This window comes from Lepisosteus oculatus, unplaced genomic scaffold (assembly GCF_040954835.1).
Source record: "Lepisosteus oculatus isolate fLepOcu1 unplaced genomic scaffold, fLepOcu1.hap2 HAP2_SCAFFOLD_379, whole genome shotgun sequence".
Classification (NCBI taxonomy): Eukaryota; Metazoa; Chordata; class Actinopteri; order Semionotiformes; family Lepisosteidae; genus Lepisosteus; species Lepisosteus oculatus.
Window position 1 is genome coordinate 67,080 of NW_027167912.1, and position 26,794 is coordinate 93,873.

Below are 26,794 nucleotides of genomic sequence, written 5' to 3' on the forward strand. Positions count from 1 at the left end.
TTACCTTTTTATCATTGAACAGGATGTATGTGATGTGGCGACTAGGTTCAATTTTGTATCCTCTTTAAAAGATTAAGGACTGGGGTGAGCGTGATTTACCACCCTTTCAGCTAAGAACCCGACGTGCGCACCGTTTAAGCTGCATAGACTCGGTCGTTTAACTCTTCTCCATTAGCAGGGTTAAGGTTAAAGAAAAAAAACATTGCTGACTTCTTTTTTTTTTGCCAGCTGCTAGCGCTGATTAGCAAGGTTTGTATTTCATGTTTTGCAAGTTGCATCCATTTTAAGAAAAACAAGTCGTGTTAAAGACAGGAAATGAATACTTGCATTTAATTAAGTCTAGCCGTAGGCAGTTATCCACTGGGATTCAGACCCAGGGTCTCCTGTTTTCTAGACAGGCGCTTTAACCAACTAAGCCACAGCGCCCCGGGAGTGCTGTCCTTTTGCAGCCACTTGGACACACCACTCAGACACATCTGCATTCGGTGTGTGCTCCGCCTGCTCGCTGAGCAAGTTGCCACCTTTACATACAATAGCAACATCGACACCAAGAGAAAGGATGACAAATGGCTTTAATCTGGAACTTTTCATGTCCAAGGAGCTCAATGTGCTTTCTGTGTACAACAGGGCCACTGAACTCCACGCTGGCCACTGAACCACAGCAGTGGCTTGCTGGCTTGACATCTCCCAAGGAAAATGTTGAAATCGCATGTGGAACAGGAAAATGACCCTCGAGTACGAGGGAAAAAAAAGAAAAAGATCATCTGGAGCGCGCCAACCCAGTTAGGACAGCCCAGTTTTGTTGGCGAGGTGGCCGAGTGGTTAAGGCGATGGCTTGCTAGTCCATTGTGCTTTGCACGCATGGGTTCAAATCCCATCCTTGTTGGTTTCCATTCTGTTTTTGATCCCTATTGCTCAATGCACAGTGAAAGCATTGCATACATGTGTCTGACAATGAGAAATGGGCCCCTGAGACAGACATTTGCCTGTTTCACAAATGATCGTATTTTACTAGAGATTCTGTTTGGGATTCAGATGTGCATTCGGACAGCAATCCCTTTCAAGAAATGATACGTTCTGGATGAGGTCAAAGGTGCATCATTTGGACACTTTGTGGGCTTGAAATACAAAGAAAATCATGTTCTATGGTACAAGATAAATACAAAACTTAAGCTTTTATTATAATTAGATTTGTTTATAAAGCATAAGCAATCATTTATTACATTAATATATGTAAAAATAACATTTTAGCATCATACGTTTAGTATATTTAGTCCCTAATGCTGAAAGAAATGATCATAGAACATGACTTCTAACCTTACCTGCTGTGTTTTTGATCCCTATTGCTCAATGCACAGTGAAAGCATTGCATACATGTGTCTGACAATGAGAAATGGGCCCCTGAGACAGTCATTTGCCTGTTTCACAAATGATCGTATTTTACTAGAGATTCTGTTTGGGATTCAGATGTGCATTCGGACAGCAATCCCTTTCAAGAAATGATACGTTCTGGATGAGGTCAAAGGTGCTGGAACACTGTATTTAGGATGTGTTTGCAGTTATTCTGTGTTTCTAGCTTCAACCCAGTGATATATATATATATATGCTCACTGATTTTTTGGTACATGCCCAGGGCAATAATCATTATGAGGATTTATTTCCATATGTGCTAGAGGTAGTGTTGTGAAATTCTTCAACACACTGGATCGCAGGTTTAAACCTGCACTCTTACTCCTTAAATACCAACAAATGCAGATATGTAGCAATCATATTGTAGCGGACACTCATTTGCCTGTTTCACAAATGATCATATTTTACTAGAGATTCTGTTTGGGATACGGATGTGCATTCTGACAACAATCTCTTTCAAAAAATGATTTTACCTTATCGCAGCTTTGCCCCTCTTGCCTCTTTGGAAAATATCTCCATCTTGTGGTCGTTGTTGGTAATGTTTAGACAATATCTCCATCTTGTGGTCGTTGTTGGTAATGTCTAGACAATATCTCCATCATGTGGTCGTTGTTGGTAATGTCTTCTTATGCCCTTTTTTATTTCAATTCTTTATTAGTTGATTCTAGAATCTCTACAATAGAGCTGAAAATATCAGTTTTGTAGCAGACAATATGACATTAGTTATAGTCCAATTAAGAATTTATTACCCTGTTTGTAACATAACAAATTAAAATTGATTAAAACTAAGTTTGGAACACCATTGAACATAAAAAATGATTTTTAGGAAAACCATGAGGTTCTCTGTGTCCGATGCCTGCAAGGGGAGAAAGCTAGAATCCTTTGCTTTTTCAAAATTTGAAAATAAACATCATATAACAACAGCTTTCATTCCTAGGAGTGAAAAATAACCATTTTTGAAGACATATTAGTTTCTAAAACACTACAATAAAGTTAAAAACATCCGTTTTATATTACTTTTAGTATTTTTAGTGAAATTAGTCATTTATTGCACTATTTTTAATATAATCTCTAATTAAAAGTGAATAGAATTAAGTTTGGAGCAACAAGGAACACAAAAAAAAAGATTTTAAGGAAAAAAATGATGTCTTCTGTGCCAGGTGCCTGCAAGGGGAGAAAGCTAGAATCCTACCCAGGCTCCTGGAGCTCTGTCCTGGCTAAAGGAGGGTGAATCCATCCCCTTCAAAGCTCCATGAAAAAATGATCATTTAAAATTTGAAAAAAAAAACATCATATAACAACAGTTTTCATTCATAGGAGTGAAAAACAACCATTTTTGAAGACCTATTAGTTTCTAAAACACTACAATAAAGTTGAAAACATCCGTTTTATATTACATTAATTTTTGTGAAATTAGTCATTTATTGCACTATTTTTAATAAAATCTCTAATTAAAAGTGATTAAAATTAAGTTTGGAACAACAAGGAACACACAAAAAAAAGATTTTAAGGAAAAAAATATTGTCTTCTGTGCCAGGTGCCTGCAAGGGGAGAAAGCTAGAATCCTACCCAGGCTCCTGGAGCTCTGTCCTGGCTAAAGGAGGGTGAATCCATCCCATTCAAAGCTCCATGAAAAAATGATATTTTTAAATTTGAAAAAAAAAAAACATTATAGAACAACATCTCTTGGTCCACAGAGTGCAAAAATCCAACTTTGAAGAAAATCCATTGACTGATCCCCGAATCCTGAAGTTTCTTCGCATGATATCGGGCTTGCAACCACTTTCTGGAAAATTTTCAGCTCCATTGTAGAGATACTAGAATCAACTAATAGAGAATTAAAATAAAAAAGGGCATAAGAAGACATTACCAACAACGACCACAAGATGGAGATGTTGTCTAGACATTACCAACAACGACCACAAGATGGAGATATTGTCTAGACATTACCAACAACGACCACAAGATGGATATATTTTCCAAAGAGGCAAGAAGGGCAAAGCTGCGATAAGGTAAAATCATTTTTTGAAAGAGATTGTTGTCAGAATGCACATCCGTATCCCAAACAGAATCTCTAGTAAAATATGATCATTTGTGAAACAGGCAAATGAGTGTCCGCTACAATATGATTGCTACATATCTGCATTTGTTGGTATTTAAGGAGTAAGAGTGCAGGGGGTTTAAACCTGCGATCCAGTGTGTTGAAGAATTTCACAACACTACCTCTAGCACATATGGAAATAAATCCTCATAATGATTATTGCCCTGGGCATGTACCAAAAAATCAGTGAGCATATACATATATCGCTGTGTTGAAGCTAGAGACACAGAATAAGTGCAAACACATCCTAAATACAGTGTTCCTGCACCTTGACCTCATCCAGAATGTATCGTTTTTTGAAAGCGATTGCTGTCAGAATGCACAACTGAATCCCAAACAGAATCTCTAGTCAAATATGATCATTTGTGAAACAGGCAAATGAGTCTCTCAGGTGCCCATTGCTCATTTTCAGACACATTTATGCAATACTTTCACCATGCGTTGAGCAATAGGGATTAAAGATACCAGAGGTAAGGTTTAAAAGTGATTCTGAGGTGCAACACATCAGCGAAACAGCTAGGCATCTGAAATGCGGGATTTGAGAGCCCTTCAGGGAACACCGTACCCTAAAGGTACCAGAAGTCCACTAGTATAAGCATTAAGTCACTGTCAGCCCTGCTGCAATGCAATTGCTACATATCTTCATTTCTTTGGCTTTTAAGGAGTAAGAGTGCAGGGGGTCTAAATCTGCGATCCAGTGTGTTGAAGTATTTCACAACACTACCTGTAGCCCGTCTGGAAATAAATCCTCATTCTGATTATTGACCTGGGCATGTACCAATAAATCACTGAGTATATATATATATCACTGTGTTGAAGCTAGAGACCTGTATGTAATAATATGATGCTAAAATGTTATTTTCACATGTAAGAAAACCGGCTCAGGGACGCCAAATATGTAATGTTGCCATAGCAAAATTAAATGTAGGGGGTCTCTGAAGGCACCAGTTCTGTAGGGTTTGGGCATTTACTGAGACAATTATTAATTGTAGCAGTAAATCACAAAGTTGATTCTTTTGATAGCTTTAGAATCCAACCATGTGACATAACTCAAACAACGCGCACACACAGGTACTAATACACGAGGATACATTTATTAATACATAAAATATGCATGTAAACCTAACAGATCTTATCAAGAGGGTTATCAGAATACAAAAGATATATATTCAGTCAGTTACGAAGTGTTACACATATCAAGAGGACATACGTTCAGTATATCATTCATTAAGACCGTTTCGTTAATGAACTTGGTTATAACTTCTACATTAGATACTCAAACAAGTACATAACTCTTAGGAATTAAATTGATATCAACTGGTTGGGATAACAATTGAATTCTCGAGCTGTAATGCATTGAAGTTGAATACTCATCCAATCTTTGGGGATTCAGATCTTCCTGCGTGCACAAAGAAACAGTTGCAGGCTGTTGCTGTCCAATCCGCGCTCTCTGGCTCCGTGCCAGGCTGTGCTGTGCGGCTTGCGACGCTGCGCTGCTGATGCTCACTGTTGGCTTTAACTAGCAAAGTTTGTGCACAGGAGAAAAGATGACTGTGGGTCCCAGCAAGTCAGGAAGAGGACCAGTTCGTTTCTGATGAAGAGCTAGTTCTGAATAGTGATTCAGCTGTCCACAGTTCCGACCTGTTCACAAGGCCTGCTGCTGGTGCTAACCTCGGGTGGATCCTCTGGTTATTCTCTGGCAACCTCCGCTCTAGACTCTTAGAACAAAGGAAAGTTCTGGCACTCGGACACACTGGCCGTTCCGTGGTTGTCCGGGCTGAGTCTCAGGATGGTCAGGAGGCGCGCTGCGAGAATGTCCTGCCCTTGGGAGCCTTCTGCTCCTGGGCCGTCCTGCCCTGGAATTCTCCTTTGAATTCCCTTTAGAATTGTCCACAGAATCCTCTGAATCCTCCCTTCTGAATCTTACTGAATCTCACAGGCTCTCTGTGTTGCCTGTTTTTACCTGGAGGAACTTCAGCTCATTGATTGGCTGAAAGTTCCATGGGCATCAGAGTCCCACGTGGGTTACTCGGCCCTACCAGTCCCTGATTGATTGATCAAGGTGAGATATGAGTCACTTAGTCCTGACACTTAGTAATGCAGTCCAGATGTCCAACTGGCACTCCCTAGACAGATAGGCGCCAATGGATGACCATTGATCATGATAGCCAGGCTTAGCTAAGTGCATCCCCCTTTGGGAGCTGTCCTAGGACCTTAAATCACCCTGCAGAACAGTTTCTCTGTGGCTGCACCACAGAGATGAACAGAGAAATGGGGCCTCATTTGGGAAGGCTCAGAACACTTAATTCTGCCTTATTAATAAGCCTCGCCGCTACATATCCCCCCTTTTTGAAGGTCATGAGGTCCTGAGGCGTTGTTGCCTTCAAAACAAAACAGAGTTAAGTGATGTCCCTTGCCATTAGAACATTAATCTTAAATGTCCACATTACTCCTCGAGAATTCATACCGGAACCAGCGTTGGATACAAACAGGATGAATAACATCTGGAGTATGTATAAACACGGTAGGAGACATTATCTAAGTCTAGGAATTACACATCAGGAAGTTCACTGTCAATATCTGATACCTCTGTAGTACATATTTGGGGAGAAATCACTTCCTTTCTTTTGACATGCTACCTTTGACTCATTCATGCTACCCAGATTACATTTTGATGCAAGAGTACAGCATTCAGAGTACACTGTCAGTCATGATCCAGCTTCCCAGCAGCAGTGTTACAATAACAACAGTTCCTGTTCCCAGCCCCGCGATAAACCACAACACCTGTGTTGGGTATCTGCTTGGGTGGTTTGGAGGTTTGTTCCATTAAAGCAAACTAACTACCTGTACCTCTTCAGGGCTTACTGTTTCTTGGATTTCTATCCAATTCAATAGTGAGGCACCTGAAGGCATCCATGACCTCAAGTTTGGTCTTATGTTGTCTGGTTCCAGACCGTACAGTGTTAAGTTACCATGCTGTACTATGGCCTCCTCGGGAACTTGCAGGAAAACTGTTTGATTAGGTAGCTGCATTGTGGTAGCTGTATCATGCCTGTCACAAGTCATAGTGTCAGTTAAATGTGGTGTGCTGACCAGCCATTTACTTCCTACCTGCTCTTCATGGGGTTCATTAACCTCCCTCTGCTCGTTAGTAGCTTTACACCCTTCATTGGTGAATCGTTTAGACACAGCCAATGGATAGCTTTGGTAGCCATACCCATCTCAAGATTTGGAACCAAATTCAATCTTGGATTGCCTTCTGGGTGAGCTATGAGCGATGGGGTTAATGTCACATACTCCTCTACTGAGAAGAGTGGAATCAAGTGGGTTGGGAATCGTGCCGTGGTTAGACTAGCTACAGTGGCACTAAGCTCCCTTAATAGGTCTTGTGTCAACATTCTGGCCTGTTGCACACAAGCATAAACCCACTGTATAACACCAACAATCATGTCCACTGGTTGGGGAATAAGGTTTAACCCTGTTGCATAGGAAATTGCCTGTAGGGTTTTCCCTAAGCTTTCCAACTTTTGCTGCTGTCGATACAGTCTGTCACTACCCTCCGGCATCTCTGACCCCTGCCTTCTTGGGGCAGTCAGGGTGAGAGTGCCAGTAGCACACAAACCTACCAGAAAAAAGCAAACGTGCAACAGTGGCGGCAGCAATCAGTCCTCCCAAAAGTCTTTTCGGGTGGCTGATCCCAGTCATCTCCTTCTGAGTGACTGTCGCCTTTCTAAGCTGGCGCAGCGTGTACATGGTGTCTTTCTCAGTATGCCCTGTGGCATCTTGGGCACCAACATCCTGGAAATATGGGGAGATCTGACGCAGCTGCTGATGCTGCTCCTCCTTTTCCAGGGCATCTGCTTTTTCGATTTGTTCATGCCTGTGCTCTAGGAACCCTGCAGGGGGTGGTGCAGTGGTAGAGCATGCCTGACCCTCGGCTGAGTGGTCATCTGGAGCACCTGAGTGATCTGGGATTGTTACCCCATTCTCACTGTTCAGGTCCACCCTGCACACTTCCTGATTGAGGAATCCCTCTATCGGCATGTTTACAATCGTTCACTGGGCGTGGGTGTAGGACACCTGCTCGCTCCCCCCTTCCCTTGCTAGGGGTTCAGGGAGCTGCCCCAGCACTGGGATAGCTAGTTCACTGTCTTTGAACTTACTATCACTCACCAGGCCCATGTCAGTGCAGGCGGGGATTCTGACACCCCTCTTTGCGATGTCCTGCACTGGTAGGCGAGTGACTTGACCATCCAGCTCCAGTCTGGCTGAACCACTGTTGGTCAGACTCAGACTGACAGACTGAGCTGGTGGCTGTAAGAAAACCGGCTCGGCTTTCATTCCCTGTCCCTTCTGGGGGACTGGGTGTGTTGGCAACCCTGCCGTTGAGGCAGGAACAATCAGGTCAGTCTCACTCACTACCTGGTAGTTGTGAGAAATAATGTTACCTGACTGCAGGTTCCCTGGGTCACAGCAGAGGGAATCGGCATCTGGGATCAGGTGTGTCCACAGCGCAGTAGTCTCAGCGTCCAGCTGGACCTCCTGTCTAACCTGTGAATGTTGCACCAGGGGCACCTGGCGGTGGCCCTGTGACAGCTGCTCAAGCAGATCCTTACTAATAGAGGACCTCTCAGGGCTAAGGGTGAGGGCTACATCACCAACCTGCTCTCCTGCCATCTGGATCCCTTCCACCACTGCAGGGTGGTGTTCCTGACCCCTCTTGGGTGCCAGGGTGCACAGGGAAAGCTCCTTTTCATCGCCAGGTGGGGAGATCTGCTCCTCTTTAGGGATGTAAAAGGTGTGTGCTTTACCTGGTGGATCAGGCGGCTGCTTGGAGCACCGCTCCTGTGGCATGGAGGCTGTTGGGACCTTGGCCGGGACACGACTTCCCTGTATATCCGGGGAACAAGGAAATATTTTTATTTCTTGTCCAGAGGGAACAGAAGGAATCTCCACATAGGCTTCTGTGTTCGGTGGGCACTGTGTGAGCACAGTCTGCCTCTTGGCCCCCCTTTCCTTCTGTACAGAAGGCTTAGGAGCCTTGACCTGTTTCCACACTTTGCCTTTCTGGTGATCCACCAAAGGTTCCTCTCTGAGTCGCATGCCCTTTTCTTTTTCAACCCGTTTGAGCTTGCCGTGTGACATCAAACACCTTTCAACCTCAGTGTCAATCAGTGTCTCACAGTGTAAGACATCTCCCATGGCAGCCTTGAGGTAAAAGCTTCTTGCTTTTCCTCTGTGTTTTACTGCCTGCTCTGTGACTTCAGGGGTGGAGTCAGCACTCACTTGGGAGTGGCTGAATTCATCCAGGCAGGAACCCTTCTGCTCAATCAGATAGACTGAGGGAGGGAGAGGGGGCGGGTCTCCGCCTCCTCCAGTGGAGAGTATCAGCTCATTCACGCTTCCGGCAGCCTTGGGGAGCGGTTGTCCCTGTCCTAATAAAGCTTGTTCAAGCCTGGCCAGGCGGGTGGCTACTGAATCCTTTTGTTCAGCTTTATCTAGCCCTTTCCCTCCCCCGGTGTTCTCATGGCACTTAGGACGCTGGGTGTGGTCCTGTGTGCATGCTTTGGAACGGGGCTTAGCCAGCTCAGGAGCCTGTGCTCCTTCGAGCAGGGGGGAATTAACCCTGCTGGCTCTGACGGCAAACACAGTCACTTTAACAGCTTTTTGCTCAGAGCGACTTTGGACATCATACTCCCAGGCTTTCTGCACGAATCTCTTAATATCAGTCATTTTCATGGTCTGTGCATCTGTATGCATTAAGATCATCTTTCTGACTGACGGGTGGAGATTCGCAATGAATAAACCCTTGAAATGTGTGTTCTCTTCGCAACCCTCATCATTTCGCCCTGCAAAATAAGTTCGTCTAAGTCTCTCGTAATATTCGCGAGGGGACTCTGCTCTCTTGTGCTTAATGTTAAGAGCGGCGGCTATCGCAGCAGTCGGGTCAATAAACGCACTGTATTCTTCGATAAGTGCTTGACAAAGCTGCTCAAAATCATTACAGACTTCTTTCATCTGCCTAGCCATCCACTCATGTACAGCTCTGCTGGTAGTTTTCCTGACCAGAAACACTTTCTCCTGTTCTGTGGCGTTTGGCAGATACTGCAGGGTATACCTGAGGTCCTGAATATAACTCTCGATATTATTCTTTGACACTGCGGGGTCAAATCTCTCTATGTCCTTCGCTAGCTCTCTCAGAGAATGGAGATTTATCCTTCTAGCTTCTCCGCTGACGGAGATATGGAAGAGATCGTGGTCAGACCTGTCGCTGCTAGAGAGAGTGCTTAATAGCGACTCGAATTCAGACCTTTTAGCAACCATCGTTAAACTTAAAGAGTATTACTTTTAAGTACGAAATCACAGTTTTACCATGAAAACCACAAGATCAAGTACGCAATCAACCCGGTAGATCGCAAAAGATCACAAAACAATCAAGCACTGCTTAAAGAGCAAGGGGAACTTTTTTTTCTTTCGGCTTTCAGCACACCGTATTGTTGTGTATGAAACCCGCGGCGTTTTATATTGAATTATTCCGCTTGGTTGACTCATTTCAGTCTTGCCACGCCCACCCAGGGACGCCAAATAATGTAAGAAAACCGGCTCAGGGACGCCAAATATGTAATGTTGCCATAGCAAAATTAAATGTAGTGGCTCTCTGAAGGCACCAGTTCTGTAGGGTTTGGGCATTTACTGAGACAATTATTAATTGTAGCAGTAAATCACAAAGTTGATTCTTTTGATGGCTTTAGAATCAAACCATGCGACATAACTCAAACAACGCGCACACACAGGTACTAATACACGAGGATACATTTATTAATACATAAAATATGCATGTAAACCTAACAGATCTTATCAAGAGGGTTATCAGAATACAAAAGATATATATTCAGTCAGTTACGAAGTGTTACACATATCAAGAGGACATACGTTCAGTATATCATTCATTAAGACCGTTTCGTTAATGAACTTGGTTATAACTTCTACATTAGATACTCAAACAAGTACATAACTCTTAGGAATTAAATTGATATCAACTGGTTGGGATAACAATTGAATTCTCGAGCTGTAATGCATTGAAGTTGAATACTCATCCAATCTTTGGGGATTCAGATCTTCCTGCGGGTACAAAGAAACAGTTGCAGGCTGTTGCTGTCCAATCCGCGCTCTCTGGCTCCGTGCCAGGCTGTGCTGTGCGGCTTGCGACGCTGCGCTGCTGATGCTCACTGACCGGCTAGTTAGTGTTGGCTTTAACTAGCAAAGTTTGTGCACAGGAGAAAAGATGACTGTGGGTCCGAGCAAGTCAGGAAGAGGACCGGTTCGTTTCTGATGAAGAGCTAGTTCTGAATAGTGATTCAGCTGTCCACAGTTCCGACCTGTTCACGAGGCCTGCTGCTGGTGCTAACCTCGGGTGGATCCTCTGGTTATTCTCTGGCAACCTCCGCTCTAGACTCTTAGAACAAAGGAAAGTTCTGGCACTCGGACACACTGGCCGTTCCGTGGTTGTCCGGGCTGAGTCTCAGGATGGTCAGGAGGCGCGCTGCGAGAATGTCCTGCCCTTGGGAGCCTTCTGCTCCTGGGCCGTCCTGCCCTGGAATTCTCCTTTGAATTCCCTTTAGAATTGTCCACAGAATCCTCTGAATCCTCCCTTCTGAATCTTACTGAATCTCACAGGCTCTCTGTGTTGCCTGTTTTTACCTGGAGGAACTTCAGCTCATTGATTGGCTGAAAGTTCCATGGGCATCAGAGTCCCACGTGGGTTACTCGGCCCTACCAGTCCCTGATTGATTGATCAAGGTGAGATATGAGTCACTTAGTCCTGACAGTAATGCAGTCCAGATGTCCAACTGGCACTCCCTAGACAGATAGGCGCCAATGGATGACCATTGATCATGATAGAAAGGCTTAGCTAAGTGCATCCCCCTTTGGGAGCTGTCCTAGGACCTTAAATCACCCTGCATGAATAGTCTCTCTGTGGCTGCACCACAGAGATGAACAGAGAAATGGGGCCTCATTTGGAAAGGCTCAGAACACTTAATTCTGCCTTATTAATAAGCCTCGCCGCTACACACATATATTAATGTAATAAATGATTGCTTATGCTTTATAAATAAATCTAATTAAAATAAAAGCTTAAGTTTTGTATTTATCTTGTACCATAGAACATGATTTTCTTTGTATTTCAAGCCCACAAAGTGTCCAAATGTTCTATGATCATTTCTTTCATCATTAGGGACTAAATATACCAAACGTATGATGCTAAAATCCTGAAAAAAGGATAGGCTCCATTTCGTCAGTAGATTGGAGTCCAAAACTGATTTGGGTCAATATACATTACCTTTGAAGATAAGGTACAGTCTACTGTAGGGAACCATCAACTTAGAAAGCATTGGCCTTCCCTGGGGGTCAGGTAGGTGCAAAAGATAAACCTTTATCCTATCTTTATCTTAAGATAAGTGTCCAAGCAGTATTTTTCCAAGTTTCACCAAGCTCATCATGTTGCCATAGTAGACAAAGTTCTATAAAATGTTAAATAACTTTAGAAAAAAGCATCTTGGTCTTTCAGTACTGTACAAGGTGAATTAAACTGTCCCTGGTAATAAAAAGTAATTAGAAGCATCCCAGAAACTTTATCTCTAGAAACATTAGCTGTTTTATATCATGTAATTTAGTGTGATGTTGTCAGAATTCAAGGACATTATCACACACAGAAATTGGTTCAGTTAAATCTAAAAAATACAGCTAAACATGGGTTTAAATGTAAAATAGAAGTCTTACCTCTTGTCAAAAGATTTAATTCAAGAAGCGATGTAATAAATGATTGCTTATGCTTTATAAACAAATCTAATTAAAATAAAAGCTTAAGTTTTGTATTTATCTTGTACCATATAACATGGTTTTCTTTGTATTTCAATCCCACAAAGTGTCCAAATGACGCACTACATGATATAAGGAAGATTATCACATGCATATCGGTATTATCTTTCTTACGAAAATGCATTCCTTTCATTACCTTTTACTTTTTAAAATGAACTCAAATTGTGTATAATGTAATAATTTAAGTAGAATAGATTCTAACAATATAATGATCCAGTGTGTTGCACTACTTCACTGCTTCACTGCTCTATGCCGTCTGGAAATAAATCCTCAGACTGCTCACTGCCCTGGGCTTGTACCAATAAATTACAGGAGCACGTCTATATATCACTGCGTTGAAGCAGAAGACACACAATCACTGCAAACACATCCTAAATACAGTGTTCCAACACCTTTGACCTCATCCAGAACGTATCATTTATTGAAAGGGATTGCTGTCAGAATGCACATCTGAATCCCAAACAGAATCTCTAGTAAAATACGATCATTTGTGAAACAGGCAAATGACTGTCTCAGGGGCCCATTCCTCATTGTCAGACATATGTATGCAATGCTTTCACCGTGCATTGAGCAATAGGGATTAAAAACACCGCAGGTAAGGTTAGATGTCATGTTCTATGATCATTTCTTTCAGCATTAGGAACTAAATATACTAAATGTATGATACTAAAATGTTATTTTCACATATATTAATGTAATAAATGATTGCTTATGCTTTATAAATAAATCTAATTAAAATAAAAGCTTAAGTTTTGTATTTATCTTGTACCATAGAACAAGATTTTCTTTGTATTTCAAGCCCACAAAGTGTCCTTTGATCTCTATTCTGTGGTAATCCACAATGACCCCGTTCTTCAGGTGATTCATCATGTCCTCCCTCGTCTGTTAAGAGGCCATCCCGATCTCTTCTGCCGTGGCATGCTTCATACACGCTCTCTTGAAGTGAGCAGGAAGCTGATCAAAAGTATTCAGGCACATCTTGCACACCAGGGGAATCCTCGCGGGTTTCCTTTGAAAATAAATAATACCATCTGTGTATAGAAACAAGCTAAGACTGATTTCTTAAATTATCCTTAAAATTCTCTCTCATAGTTTGAGCATAATGATTTTATTGCATTTATATAAGAATTGCTCATTGCTCCAAAATAAATAATGGTTTCATAAAAAAGTGAACACTTACTTGGTCTCAGTCACAGACTTTCCAATAGAAGCCATTGTGGAGTTCAGCAACTGCAGGTCCTAGAAGTGGGGAAGGAATTTTAAAAGAGAAATTGAATTACAATACAGAAGGAATGGCTGAGGGTTCACTGAAATATATAAATATACAAATTCCAAAGACTGAGTCCATATAGAAACAACTACTTTTCATTTTCAGTATAAGAAAAAAAAAACATTATCTTCCAAAGCATCATAAAATTGTCCCTTCTTCCAGACTCTACTTCTCTCTTGTAGTAGTACAGCAGACCTTTCCAGGTGAGCAGATCACAGAGTCCGAAATAAGCTTCCTCCATCAAACAAAGTACCTGAACATGACTCTGTCTTCATAAAAGCGCCCCTGTAATAAAGAGATTAAATCCAAAATCAAGAGGGCAGTTGCCTACTGAAATACAGGAAGTCATCAATTTTAACCTAGCAACACATTAAAGGCTGCATCTATACAAGTGCGATTCTAGAAATGCTCACCAGATTACGTTTTAAGAAGGAACTGCGCCTCAGGTTCCTCTGAGATCTTAACTCGGATGGCAGGATTCAGAGTCCGGAGTGCGGACTGATGGCGAACGGAGGGTCCACATACTGTGGATCCCTCAGTGATCTTCCGCGTATTCAAACCGCCAGCGTGTGACTCCCCTGTCCCTGTGACCTCATTGGTCTGCTCTCTCCTCTGTGCAGCCGAGCCCGACTCACGGTAAAGTGAAAAAAAAGATGCCCTCAACGTGAGATTTACTCTGGAGCGAGGATAGATGTTACCTTTTTATCATTGAACAGGATGTATGTGATGTGGCGACTAGGTTCAATTTTGTATCCTCTTTAAAAGATTAAGGACTGGGGTGAGTGTGATTTACCACCCTTTCAGCTAAGAACCCGACTTGCGCATCGTTTAAGCTGCATAGACTTGGTCGTTTAACTCTTCTCCATTAGCAGGGTTAAGGTTAAAGAAAAAAACATTGCTGACTTCTTTTTTTTTTGCCAGCCGCTAGCGCTGATTAGCAAGGCTTGTATTTCATGTTTTGCAAGTTGCATCCATTTTAAGAAAAACAAGTCGCGTTAAAGACAGGAAATGAATACTTGCATTTAATTAAGTCTAGCCGTAGGCGGTTGTCTGTAAGGACCAGTTCTGTTCGAGAAGACACAACAAAGAAGGCACCGCTGGGATTCGAACCCAGGATCTTCTGTTTACTAGGCAGGCGCTTTAACCAACTAAGCCACGGCGCCCCAGGAGTGCTGTCCTTTTGCAGCCACTTGGACACACCACTCAGACACATCTGCATTCGGTGTGTGCTCCGCCTGCTTGCTGAGCAAGTTGCCACCTTTACATACAATAGCAACATCGACACCAAGAGAAAGGATGACAAATGGCTCTTATCTGGAACTTTTCATGTCCAAGGAGCTCAATGTGCTTTCTGTGTACAACAGGGCCACTGAACTCCACACTGGCCACTGAACCACAGCAGTGGCTTGCTGGCTTGACATCTCCCAAGGAAAATGTTGAAATCACATGTGGAACAGGAAAATGACCCTCGAGTACGAGGGAAAAAAAAGAAAAAGATCATCTGGAGCGCGCCAACCCATGTCAGGACAGCCCAGTTTCGTCGACAAGGTGGCTGAGTGGTTAAGGTGATGGACTGCTAATACATTGTGCTCTGCAGTCATGGGTTCAAATCTCATTCTCGTCGCTCTCCATGTCCGACACATGTGCCTGTTTGACGTCGGCCCTCCTGTTGCTTGCTCTGGTGCTAGAGCCGTACATTTTCTAGCGGTGGCTGAACATGGTATAGTAGGCCAACGTCGGTATCGAGCAGTGACAGTAACAGTACTTACTGCGCCCCATAAGAAATCGTTTGTCCCTGTTCAAAAGAGATTGTGCGATGTCCTGCGGCGTTCGTAAAGCAAACCTTTGACAGTTTGAAAAGAGGAATTTATTCTGCTTCCTGTGCGTGCAGTAGTTACAAAGTTGAACGTTTTTACACGATCTGCTGCAGTTTTCAGTGGGCGGGCTTTGTCAGATGGCTTGAAAAAACACACTGTTTCGGTTGAACTCCACACTCATGAGCAGTGTCCTGCATGTTTTCTGTGTATAGCTGTCTTTTAACGCATACAGAATTCATTTGAAATCATTGATTTCTCCAATTAACAAGGGTCCCTTTTTGAACCTGCGAGAAGCATTCTTTCAATGTAACAGATTTACTCCAGGGAAAGCCAGCATGACATTGAGAGTAGCTCAAGCTTTCAGCACCCATATCGGACTGCGTGTATGCAGACACCACTCAGAATCCCCTGTAAGATTCTCCCTCAATTCCGTTTTTCAGTGCTTTAGCTCTTTCAAAAGGCTTTGCTTTGCTAGTCACAATCCAAGGCTCATGATAGCATTTGAAAACATTCACCACTGCGTTAGCCGGGAATCGAACCCGGGTCAACTGCTTGGAAGGCAGCTATGCTCACCACTATACCACCAACGCATGCCCACAGGAAGTCTGCAGGACACCACCAGAGAATGCTTTTTTTTAAAATTTTTTTATTAAACATAGAATTTACAAATACAAATACAACAAGAGGATCAGAGTCATGTACAAGAGAAAAAAAACGCAGCAGAAAAAAGCATTTAACTACCAGAGGTAATTAAGTAATTATGTGATCAAATTGTATATTTTACACGTATCATATTTTCCTTGCTTTAATATTTCTCAATTATTTATAAACTTTAGTTTCAACATGCATGCGTTTCCTGTAAAAAATAAAACTCAGCACACAGTTTTTCTTTTAACAACATTTCGAGTACCTCTGGCATTCATGAAAAAGACATACACAAAAGCAAATAACTAACTCTAAGACTGTCTAAACTATTGAGTTTTTCAAAGAACCAGAACTATAACAGTCCTTAACACTTAACTACACCATTCCAAACTAACACTAAAGAAACACTAGTATATACTGGTATAACAAATAAAACCAAACATAATCATTAACTGAGCAGTCACTGGGAGCAAATCTCCTTCCCGTCCACAAAGGCCCTCGCTCCCACAAAGTAGGCTCTCCTCCCCTCTCTTCTGGCAGCTTCAACCTGGGGCCACAGCTGGTTCCTGGTACTCCTGTCCGCAGCAGACAGGTCCTCTGCAAACCTCAGTTTGTTCCCATTCAAATACTCATTCCCCCTCGCCGCTCGCCACAGCATGTCCCTCGCCGTCCTCTTGGTGAACTGTATTATAATCGATCTGGGGAGCACTTGCCCAGACATGTTCGCTCTCCCGAGCTTGTGAACAAAGTCAATGGCCGATATTACGTCCTCCTGGTCCGGCAGGGTCCTTTTACAGATACCCTTCACTGTTGCAACAAGGTTCTTATCACGTTCCTCTTTAACTCCAAATAATTTTAAATTCCATCATCGACGGTATCTATCTACATCGTTCACTTTCAATTCAAGTTCTTTAATATGCTTTTCTTGTTTGGTATTTACTTGTTTAAGAACTTTTACTTCACTCTTTAAGTCTTCAACCTCTTTAAACACACAGTCCATGGACTTTTTAAGACTTTCGATTGCGACTGTATTAGATCAAGTCATTTCCTTCAGCTCACCCATGCTCTGTGCCATCATGTTGAAGATGTTGGTCTGGAGCTCCTCCAGCGTCAGGTCGCCCCTTCCTCTCTTGGCTGCTGGGGTTTTCACAGGTGTGCTGGGCAGGGACTCCGGCTCTTCCTCTGGCAGCTGAGTCTCACTTGGGCTGCGAGCGCTCGCGTACGAGCGCATCTCCAGCACTCTTTCCACGTCCCCTCCAGCTGCTTCACTTTTCCCTTTAGTTGCCATCAATTTTCTTGTAGTGCTATACATATACGAGTGAGGTATCTTAGAGTTCTCCTTCGAAGACCCAGCACTCTCTTTTCTTTTCCCAGTGTTACTCATATCGAAATTCTTAAACCTAAAAAAAATCGTTTTTTTTTCTTTCAATTATAACTGAAGTTTAAACAAGTAGTGTTAAGTCCTTATTTTTCTGTAGTCAAAAAAAGCAAAAATTAACATTCAGGTCATGAAAAACTCAAAAAAAATCCTCAACCACTAAACTTTACCTCCCACCTGAGCGCCATCTTGAACGCCCCTACCACCAGAGAATGCTCACGATTTCGGAAGCTGTCTCCGGGACGTGCTGATTCCACACATCCTGAATAAATCATGATATTGTTAGTTGCTGTAGCTAGACGTTCAAATGAGTTTCATGGCCAGATGGACTGTTTCCTCCAGCGGTATAGTATTGCAGTGAGACAGCACGATGCCTGCAAGACTATGTCACGCTAAACGCCACAGATTGTGTTTGTCCGTTCGTGTCAGTCATCCTGCAGCCACGGGAAGTGGGACACAAACATGCCGCAATGCTTTCAAGACGTTAGGATTTGTTTGTGCAACATCCGAGAAGAGTACTTGTGGCTTGAATGTGAACTGTACGTGCCCACCCCCTTTCCTCTGTAGTGCATGAGTTCCTCCCGGCATGCCCTTCGTCATTGTTCTGTCATCTTGTATTTAAAGGGTTGTATTTCTGCTGCTGAAAAGAATCAACGGGTTTCTTTGTTCCCAACGGAGCCCTTGTCTGTCATGAAATTCTTCAAAACCTCAAGCTAGAAGAAGACGACAAATATGAAGCGTTACAGCAACGACATGCCATGAGACGATTGATAACGATTTCCATAGGATCCCCGTGGTTGCCTGGCAACCGTCAGCTTTGCGCAGTGGCAGTATCGTAGCCTGTGAGGTTTAGCCGAGGCGGGATTATTGCTAGTTGAAAACTTTTCCCAATACCCCGCTTCCGCCGGTTTGCAATACAATCAGCGAAAGCTATTTTTGACAGTCTCGTTAGAGACTGAGCAAGGTGTTTAAAGACAGATTTGGTCATGGTGACATCATGGTAGAAAGAAGCGAGCTTGTTCCCAGTGGGCATTGATTCGTCGAATATACGTATATTTACGGCGAAATTACGGCTATACGTATATATACGTCGCCTCGACGTATAATCAACGTCGAATTGCAACCGTAAAATTGACGACATTAACAAACGCATATATAACGTCGAAAACACATCTAACACAGTGCCTGAGGCTTTTTACTGTATGTATCGTGTGTGCCGCAACTAGGAGTATACGGCACTCTGCACAGTGTACGAAGTAAATTATTTTCGCAGCAATTAATTTACATGTGTATAATAAATATAGTAAATATAATAAATTAATTACTGCGAATATAATTTACTTCGTACACTGTGCAGAGTGCCGTATACTCCTAGTTGCGGCACACGATACATACAGTAAAAAGCCTCAGGCACTGTGTTAGATGTGTTTTCGACGTTATATATGCGTTTATTCATGTCGTCGATTTTACGGTTGCAATTCGACGTTGATTATACGTCGAGGCGACGTATATATACGTATAGCCGTAATTTCGCCGTAAATATACGTATATTCGACGAATCAATGCCCACAGCTTGGCATACAAGGGTTTTGCTGAGGGGGTCTTGCCACCTGCCTGAAAAAAAACAGTAAAATGTTTGAGTGCCTATAGAGTTTCTATTTTTATTTTCTTGACAAAAGTTGATACCATTTCCTGGACACCCCGTCCCCCATCAGTGTGCGGTGCCCGAGGAAAAATCTGTAGGGGGGCGTCTGAAATTCTGAGGGGGGAGTGATATTTCGGTTGAAACGGAGCTGTACGGTGCAGCTACCCAAATGAAATCTCGCAGCTATGCCATTGATTAGTGCTTCATGATAGAAGATAACGACTAGCAATCTGGTATTTGCGATGAAGTTCAGTTTCACATTTTTCGTCACTCTCACTGGAGAGTATTGCCTGGAGCGAAAAGTACCATAAGCGTTCATTTTTGCAGCTACATGGACGTTCTGAATCGTTAAGAAAAAAATGTTGTAAAACCAACAGAAAGCACAGACTGCTATAACTAGTCCTAGTTATATAACGATTTTAAGTATAATGATAAACTACTGCAAGGAATCGGTCCACCTGAGCAAACAGGATCGTAATGTTGACACTCAATAATATGTGCAGTTCCTGGACGGATAGCCCTCCTGCCCATCAAACAGACTGAGTGACTGTTCGTGTCATTTAGTGTTGTCTGACCATTGACAAAGTACAACTATTTTTTTAGGGCGCAAATTAAGTTAAGTAAAACTTTTTGCCCAAAACTGAAGGGGCGACATTCCCCCCTCCCCCCGTGATGCCAGGCCTGTCCCCATCCTATTCCATAATGTCATTATATATAATACCATACAACAGTGACCGATCCTTACTAACTGCATGCGTTAAAATTGCACATCAGCTCATAGCAGGGGGCACATAGCCGCGATGTATTATCAATGTTAAATTTCAACCATAATATCGACAACATTAATAAACGCATACGTTGAGAAAATATCGAACCCAGCATATTTTCCGGTTATATACCACAATGCATTGCTAGTATTCGTTGGTCACCATTTTGGACACGTTTTTCAAACGTAGAAGTATATCCGCAAATATCTCAGCAATCCTCTTTTGACGAGTAAGTATGAACAATAATAATACTATCTGAATACATACAGATCTTTCTTAATATTATTTTGATTAAAATAGTATGTGAATAAGCAAAAAAATGGCACATAAAATAGTGTGAATGGGGAAGATGACACAAAATCGTTTTGCCATTTCTCTTATTCTTATTCTATGTTGTACTTTCAAACTTTGGGTACTCTTTAATTAGGACAGACTTTATTGCTCAACTGCTATGATGCAAGCCAAATTTTATACATTTATTTCAGCTTTGAGCTTTCAGCTTTGACCAACCTTGAACTCACCGGCCGTGGTTAACGTGTGTAAAAGCTTTTACAAGCGTGTAAAGAGCTTTTACAAGAACCATGAAACTGCGTGAGAAAGCCCTGTTGTAACAGAAGGAATAAGGTTCTTGATCCCGAGATGAAGTAAAACAGATGAGTTTATTGCATGCAAGGAACAATAAAGCCAAAGTCTTGTTTCCCGCAAGAAACAACAAAACCGAAGTATTGTTCGATGTGCCGGTACAAACTTTTAGGTTATATAGTCCTTGCTTGCTGCTTCAGACGTCATTCGATGTTATTGTAAGGGGGGGGGGGGGGTCATGGTATTTGGCCAGTTAAGAGGCCCTTGCTAAATGGTCAGTTTAAGATTATACCCCCAGGGGGTTCCTTGCTCGCATCTGGAATCCTTATCAGTTAACCCCCTTTCCTGCCATAAACCCCTGTTGCTTAGAAGTCTAATATTCAGGCAGAACTGACTTAAGTTATTAACCCTTTTAACATCTTGTCTCTTACTTCATTCCCCCCTTATAAAATATGGCATACATCAGGACTGTCTATTTTTACAAATACAATGTCAGGGCAGATCTTTCCTTTTTAGATGTACAGGCATGCATTACCATGAGATTGTGCGTTCCACGGTTACAACAAGGTGTTATTGATGTTTTTGTACAAGTGATAGTTACAATTTTACACATAAAACAATCCTAATCCTACAAATACATAAAGTCCTACCCCAGGACCCAAACGCAGACCTCAGCCATGTGGAGATCTATCGTCAGGATCTTGGAACAGCAATATTGACCCAACTCCGATTATAATTTTTTGGCTGAATAGATATGCCAACATCTGGAATGTATTGATACCATATCCCCAGTAATGCTCCTCAGGCCTAACAAGCACACTGTTGGTCTTAGGAAGCATCAGACACAGAAACGGTAACAACATCCTTCTTTCTGTTCACTCAGTCTCTGGTGCCGTGGGTCGGTGAAAGTGCGATGCGCGGATCCAGCGATCTCATCCTGTCACTCAGATGGCACAATCAGTAGTTAGTGGCACTTGATATGGTCCCTCCCAGCAGGATTGCAACGTCTGGCAGGGTATCTCTTCTTCACCTACACCCACTCGCCAGGTATCCGGTCGTGTCTCCCCTCTGCTGGAGGTCCCCAAGCGTCCGGCACCTGTTCACAAGCCCTGTGCACCGCTTCAGTTAACAAACCTACAATACTTTAATAGAGAGTTAGTTAATTCATCAGTGCGTTAGCCAAACTTGGCCTCCAGGGAGTTTCTTTGGCTGCCCGTGATGATCTCAAATGGGCTCAGTCTCACAGTTCCATTTGCTCCAGCCCGCAAACCGCACAGGACTGCAGGTAGAGCATCTACCCACGGTGTCCCTTCAGTTGATATTTCCTTAGTTGGTCTTTCAGACTGTGGGTGATGGGGGCAATGTGACTTCCAACTTACCCCTAGTGAGGCAATTACAGCCTGGCACACCTTCCCAGTGTAGTCTGCCCCTAGATCAGTATCCAAGGGGCAGGGCAGTCCGTACCACGGGATCATCTTTATCATACACTTGGGTATGTGCCAGCCCACATCACATCATCATACAACCCCACATTCTTTACACATTTGTTCTAACCACTATTAAACATCTATTAAAGGCCTCAACCTGAATTCTCCCTTTTCCCCAGTAGAGGTTTCACAGGGGTCTCAGACTCCCGCCCTCCCAGTGCCGCTCGTCTGGCATCTGCATCTGCATGGTTGTTACCTTGAGTTACTGGAATTCTTTATTTATTGTGTTATTGACACCTTACTCAAGCTGCTTCTGTCGGCAGCTGTAAAACTACAAATCAGTTCAGAGACAAGCCCAGTATTCTTAACTGGAGTCCCTGCCGTTGTGAGAGAATCTTATTTCTCCATAGCCATCCAGAATTGTGGCCTACATGCAACAAATACATACATTATATACATATACAGTAACCTTTTAACATCTTTCTTTTTACAATCTTCCATCAGTGCTCTTAACTGGCTTGCTGTGCTGAGGCAGTGGAGGGGCATTTTCCGATTGTTAGCACCTCGAATTCTGTTGTAACGGCTCAGCCTGTTCTCTGTTCTCCCTCATGCATCAGAGAGGACCCATCAGTAAACAGTATTACATTTTCTTCAATTTTCACCGTCCCCCACCCTTTGGCTACAGTATCGAATGGTATAATAGTGCCTACCTCCATGCTCCTGCGTCAGCACAGCTGCCCAGAACCCTTTGTCCACACTTACATACAAAGAATGGTTGATCCATCTGAGGAAACCCCAGTCTCAGCACCTGTAAGAGAGCTTGTTTCAAATTATTACAGGCGGCTTTTGCTGCTGGTACCAAGGCAATCTTGTCCTTGTACTGCACTCCCCCCTTAAGCAGATCTGTTAAAAGTTGTGCTCACCCCGTAAAAATATTGCACCCTGGCCCTGTTAAAATCACACAATGCTCGACACAAAAGGGCCTTATCATAACTGCTTAATATTAGACACTCTAAAGCTGAAGCAACTCAGACTTGTGGGTTTCCTCGTCAGGGGAAGCACTCAGAATACCATCAACATACTGAGTGATCACAGTCAGTTGAAGCCACGTGATACCCTGTTCTGGATAGTCATTCTTTGTAATGCATAATATTCCAACCCAATAGATCTGGGATAAAACCACCCATTAAAATCTGGTACTCAGCAAGTAAAACTTGGTGCCCCAATACTCCTGTGGCCTCCTGCCATCTCCCCATATACATTACTCTATAGCACACTGTTGAACAGAGGAGTGAAACAAGCATGACAGTAGTGCTCCAGTATCCCCTAACAGAGAAACCAACACTCCATTAACAGTACATTTTAATCCACTGGACTGGGACAGACTTAGGTAGGCTACAAGGGATTTACAGGATCTAATCGTTAGGTAAACAGATCTTCTCACAAGACGTTATTCTCCCCAGTCTCGATTCTAAACCTACAGCGTTTCAGCATGTCTGAGACATTCGAATAAACCCAAATTGTTTTCACTATTGCAACTAATTGTATAAAAATACAAACACTGTTTATCTAACTACTTTTACGTCCACCTGTACTGTACTTATACGTTTCAGACGCTCTTATATTTTCCAATCTCCTTAAGTTGATTTTCATCAAGTCTCTTTAGTTACGTCTCTAGCCAGTCCCGCTGGCTAAACACACTCACACCGTCATTTAGTATACAAAAACTCACAGTTACACACAAATTCATAAAACACACATACACATCGAGAATATATTTTTCTCTTCGTACTACAATGTGCTGTATTCTTGTTTTACTTCTACATGAATCCTTTTAATTCCTGAAGTGCACTCCAGGTTCGCTGCATTCCTAATTTTGGGTGCGGTACTTTAGCCCACCAGTCAATATCTTCCGGTTTTGGATTTGATCGTATGGGGGAATCAGGGAAGGTAGGTGCGAGTACGGACCCCCTCGATGGGGTGCGAGACACTTAGAGTGACGCTGTCATCAACAGCGCCAGCCCCCGCTACATCAGGCCCTCTCCCACTTAGGGTGAGAGTACAGGTCTGCAGGCACCCTCTGTTTAAGAAGGGAGTTCCTGTTCTGTCTCTATCACACTCGTACCAGGTGTCATCCCACCCAGACCCCCCGTCTCCATATGGTCACTGTGGGAATTGATCCCAATTATTTTCATTTCCTGCCTGTCTGTTCCCCTATGGGAGAGCAGGATATAACACATTAACTAGTGCAGTGCGACCAGGAACTAATTCTTCTTTTAGTTTCTGATTCTCCTGCACTGCCTCTTTTCGCTTTTGTTTATACTCTTTCGTAGCGAGTAAAGTATCTTTTCTTCCGGGTTTTTGTTTTCCCCGTAAACACACTTAAGAAGTCACATCCCAATTTCTTTTTTTTCTCATGTATCTGCCACCACTGGTGCCGGCCGTGCACCAGGGTGGGAGCTACATGCTTGTGCTTTTGCCAATCAATACGCATATGCTTATTTTACAGGCGTCTTCGCCCCAGACTCCCTCTGACAAACTCAGCTTTTCCCATATTTTTCTCCTTCTTTTCCTTCAACTTACACTTTTCCGATATATAAACGGACCCTTCCACCACTTTCTCAAACCATCAGTTAGTACACATGTTCGGTCTCTTTTACTTTTGTCGTGTGTGAGGTAACAGCTCATACAGTAAGGGGATGCTTTCACTTGAAAAACCTGTGCATTCCTGCACTCATTCAGCCAAGGGCGTCTGTTACCTCCAGATCTAAATGCCTCTCAGAGACTTTAGAGAGGACTTACACCACACTGTTCACAGGTAAGGAACGAGACCTCGAAAACCCCCTTTCTTGATCAGTAATTCACCATGCCCAGAATGCCAGCATCGCTGCTTTTGCTCCAGGGTGGACTTACACACTGAGCTCAATCAGGGCGATTCTCGGGTCTCAACGTCCTTTAAATCCTGCTACTTAATGCTTTGCTCTTTTATTATGAGGTGTGTTTATGTTAGTGTCGTGCGTGTGTATATGTATTTCACAAACAAGGAAAACACCAAAAACATACATACATATATATATCTCCTACTTCTGTTTCCTTTAAGACAAAAATCCACGCCATCCAGTTATTTAATCCACGTTATTAAATAACTTAATTTGCGCCCTAAAAAAATAGTTGTACTTTGTCAATGGTCAGACAACACTAAATGACACGAACAGTCACTCAGTCTGTTTGATGGGCAGGAGGGCTATCCGTCCAGGAACTGCACATATCAGTGTCGTTATTGAGTGTCAACATTACGATCCTGTTTGCTCAGGTGGACCGATTCCTTGCAGTAGTTTATCATTATACTTAAAATCGTTATATAACTAGGACTAGTTATAGCAGTCTGTGCTTTCTGTTGGTTTTACAACATTTTTTCTTAACGATTCAGAACGTCCATGTAGCTGCAAAAATGAACGCTTATGGTACTTTTCGCTCCAGGCAATACTCTCCAGTGAGAGTGACGAAAAATGTGAAACTGAACTTCATCGCAAATACCAGATTGCTAGTCGTTATCTTCTATCATGAAGCACTAATCAATGGCATAGCTGCGAGATTTCATTTGGGTAGCTGCACCGTACAGCTCCGTTTCAACCGAAATATCACCCCCCCTCAGAATTTCAGAAGCCCCCCTACAGATTTTTCCTCGGGCACCGCACACTGATGGGGGACGGGGTGTCCAGGAAATGGTATCAACTTTTGTCAAGAAAATAAAAATAGAAACTCTATAGGCACTCAAACATTTTACTGTTTTTTTTCAGGCAGGTGGCAAGACCCCTCCGCAAAACCCTTGTATGCCAAGCTGTGGGCATTGATTCGTCGAATATACGTATATTCACGGCGAAAATACGGCTATACGTATATATACGTCGCCTCGACGTATAATCAACGTCGAATTGCAACCGTAAAATCGACGACATTAATAAATGCATATATAACGTCGAAAACACATCTAACACTAGGAGTATACGGCACTCTGCACAGTGTACGAAGTAAATTATTTTCGCAGTAATTAATTTACACGTGTATAATAAATATAGTAAATATTGTAACGCCCTCGCCTGGTGGTGAGGAGGAAGCGCCCCTAGGCGCTCGTAGTACCGCTGGGCATGCTGGGAGTGGTAGCCGGGAAGAGTCTGAGGGTCAGCACGATGACCAGCGGCTGACCCTACCTGTGTAAATAATGTCCTAGTAATTCTAGTGCCCTGTGTAGTCCTGTAAAAGTAGAGTGTGTTGTTAGGTAATTACCACCCTAAATGTGTGTACGTTTTCGTCAGTCTCCTCATGTGTGTGTGTAGCTCCTGTGTTAGGTTTTGGTGTGGTTGTTAAATAAAGTCAGTGCTTTATTTAACAACACTCGATGTATAACTGGAGCCTCACATATGCAAATGGTGAGGCTCCAGTTCGACACCCAGTTCGACACCATTTTACAGTATATGACAAAAGCATGGCAGACTGTGCTGGACCGGCAGATAACTTATGCTTATTTTTACCATATTAAACATTGGAAATCCTCCCACTTGTATTTGTGACACTTGATTTTGGCTCCACCTAAGACACTCTTAAATCTTCAAACACTTTTCTCTTCTCCCGCAACACTCTTGTCTGTTGGCACTATGTGGCAGCGTTGCATGACAACCCCTCTCACCACGGAAAGGAACCTAACAGCTTTGGTAAGAGAGGAGAAAAGGACCTGGCCAGTATGGGGCTCGAACCCGTGACCTTGGCGTTATTAGCACCACGCTCGAACCAACTGAGCTAACCGGCCTCACAACAGTGCTCCTCTCTGTGCTGCAAAAAATCGAACTCAGGGAATTTCTTTTGTCCTCCTTT

At 42.9% G+C, this 26,794-nt stretch overlaps 3 non-coding genes across 3 annotated transcripts; 1 reads left to right on the forward strand and 2 right to left on the reverse strand.

Moving 5' to 3' along the window:
- Window positions 1-14,750: 14,750 nt before the first annotated feature.
- Window positions 14,751-14,824, reverse strand: trnat-agu (transfer RNA threonine (anticodon AGU)). Its single transcript has one exon. It is a non-coding gene; the product is annotated as a tRNA-Thr (tRNA).
- A 1,172-nt stretch (window positions 14,825-15,996) lies between these two features.
- Window positions 15,997-16,068, reverse strand: trnag-ucc (transfer RNA glycine (anticodon UCC)). Its single transcript has one exon. It is a non-coding gene; the product is annotated as a tRNA-Gly (tRNA).
- Window positions 16,069-18,314: 2,246 nt separating this feature from the next.
- LOC138227511 (U4 spliceosomal RNA) lies at window positions 18,315-18,456 on the forward strand. Its single transcript, XR_011184987.1, has one exon. It is a non-coding gene; the product is annotated as a U4 spliceosomal RNA (small nuclear RNA).
- Window positions 18,457-26,794: the final 8,338 nt, after the last annotated feature.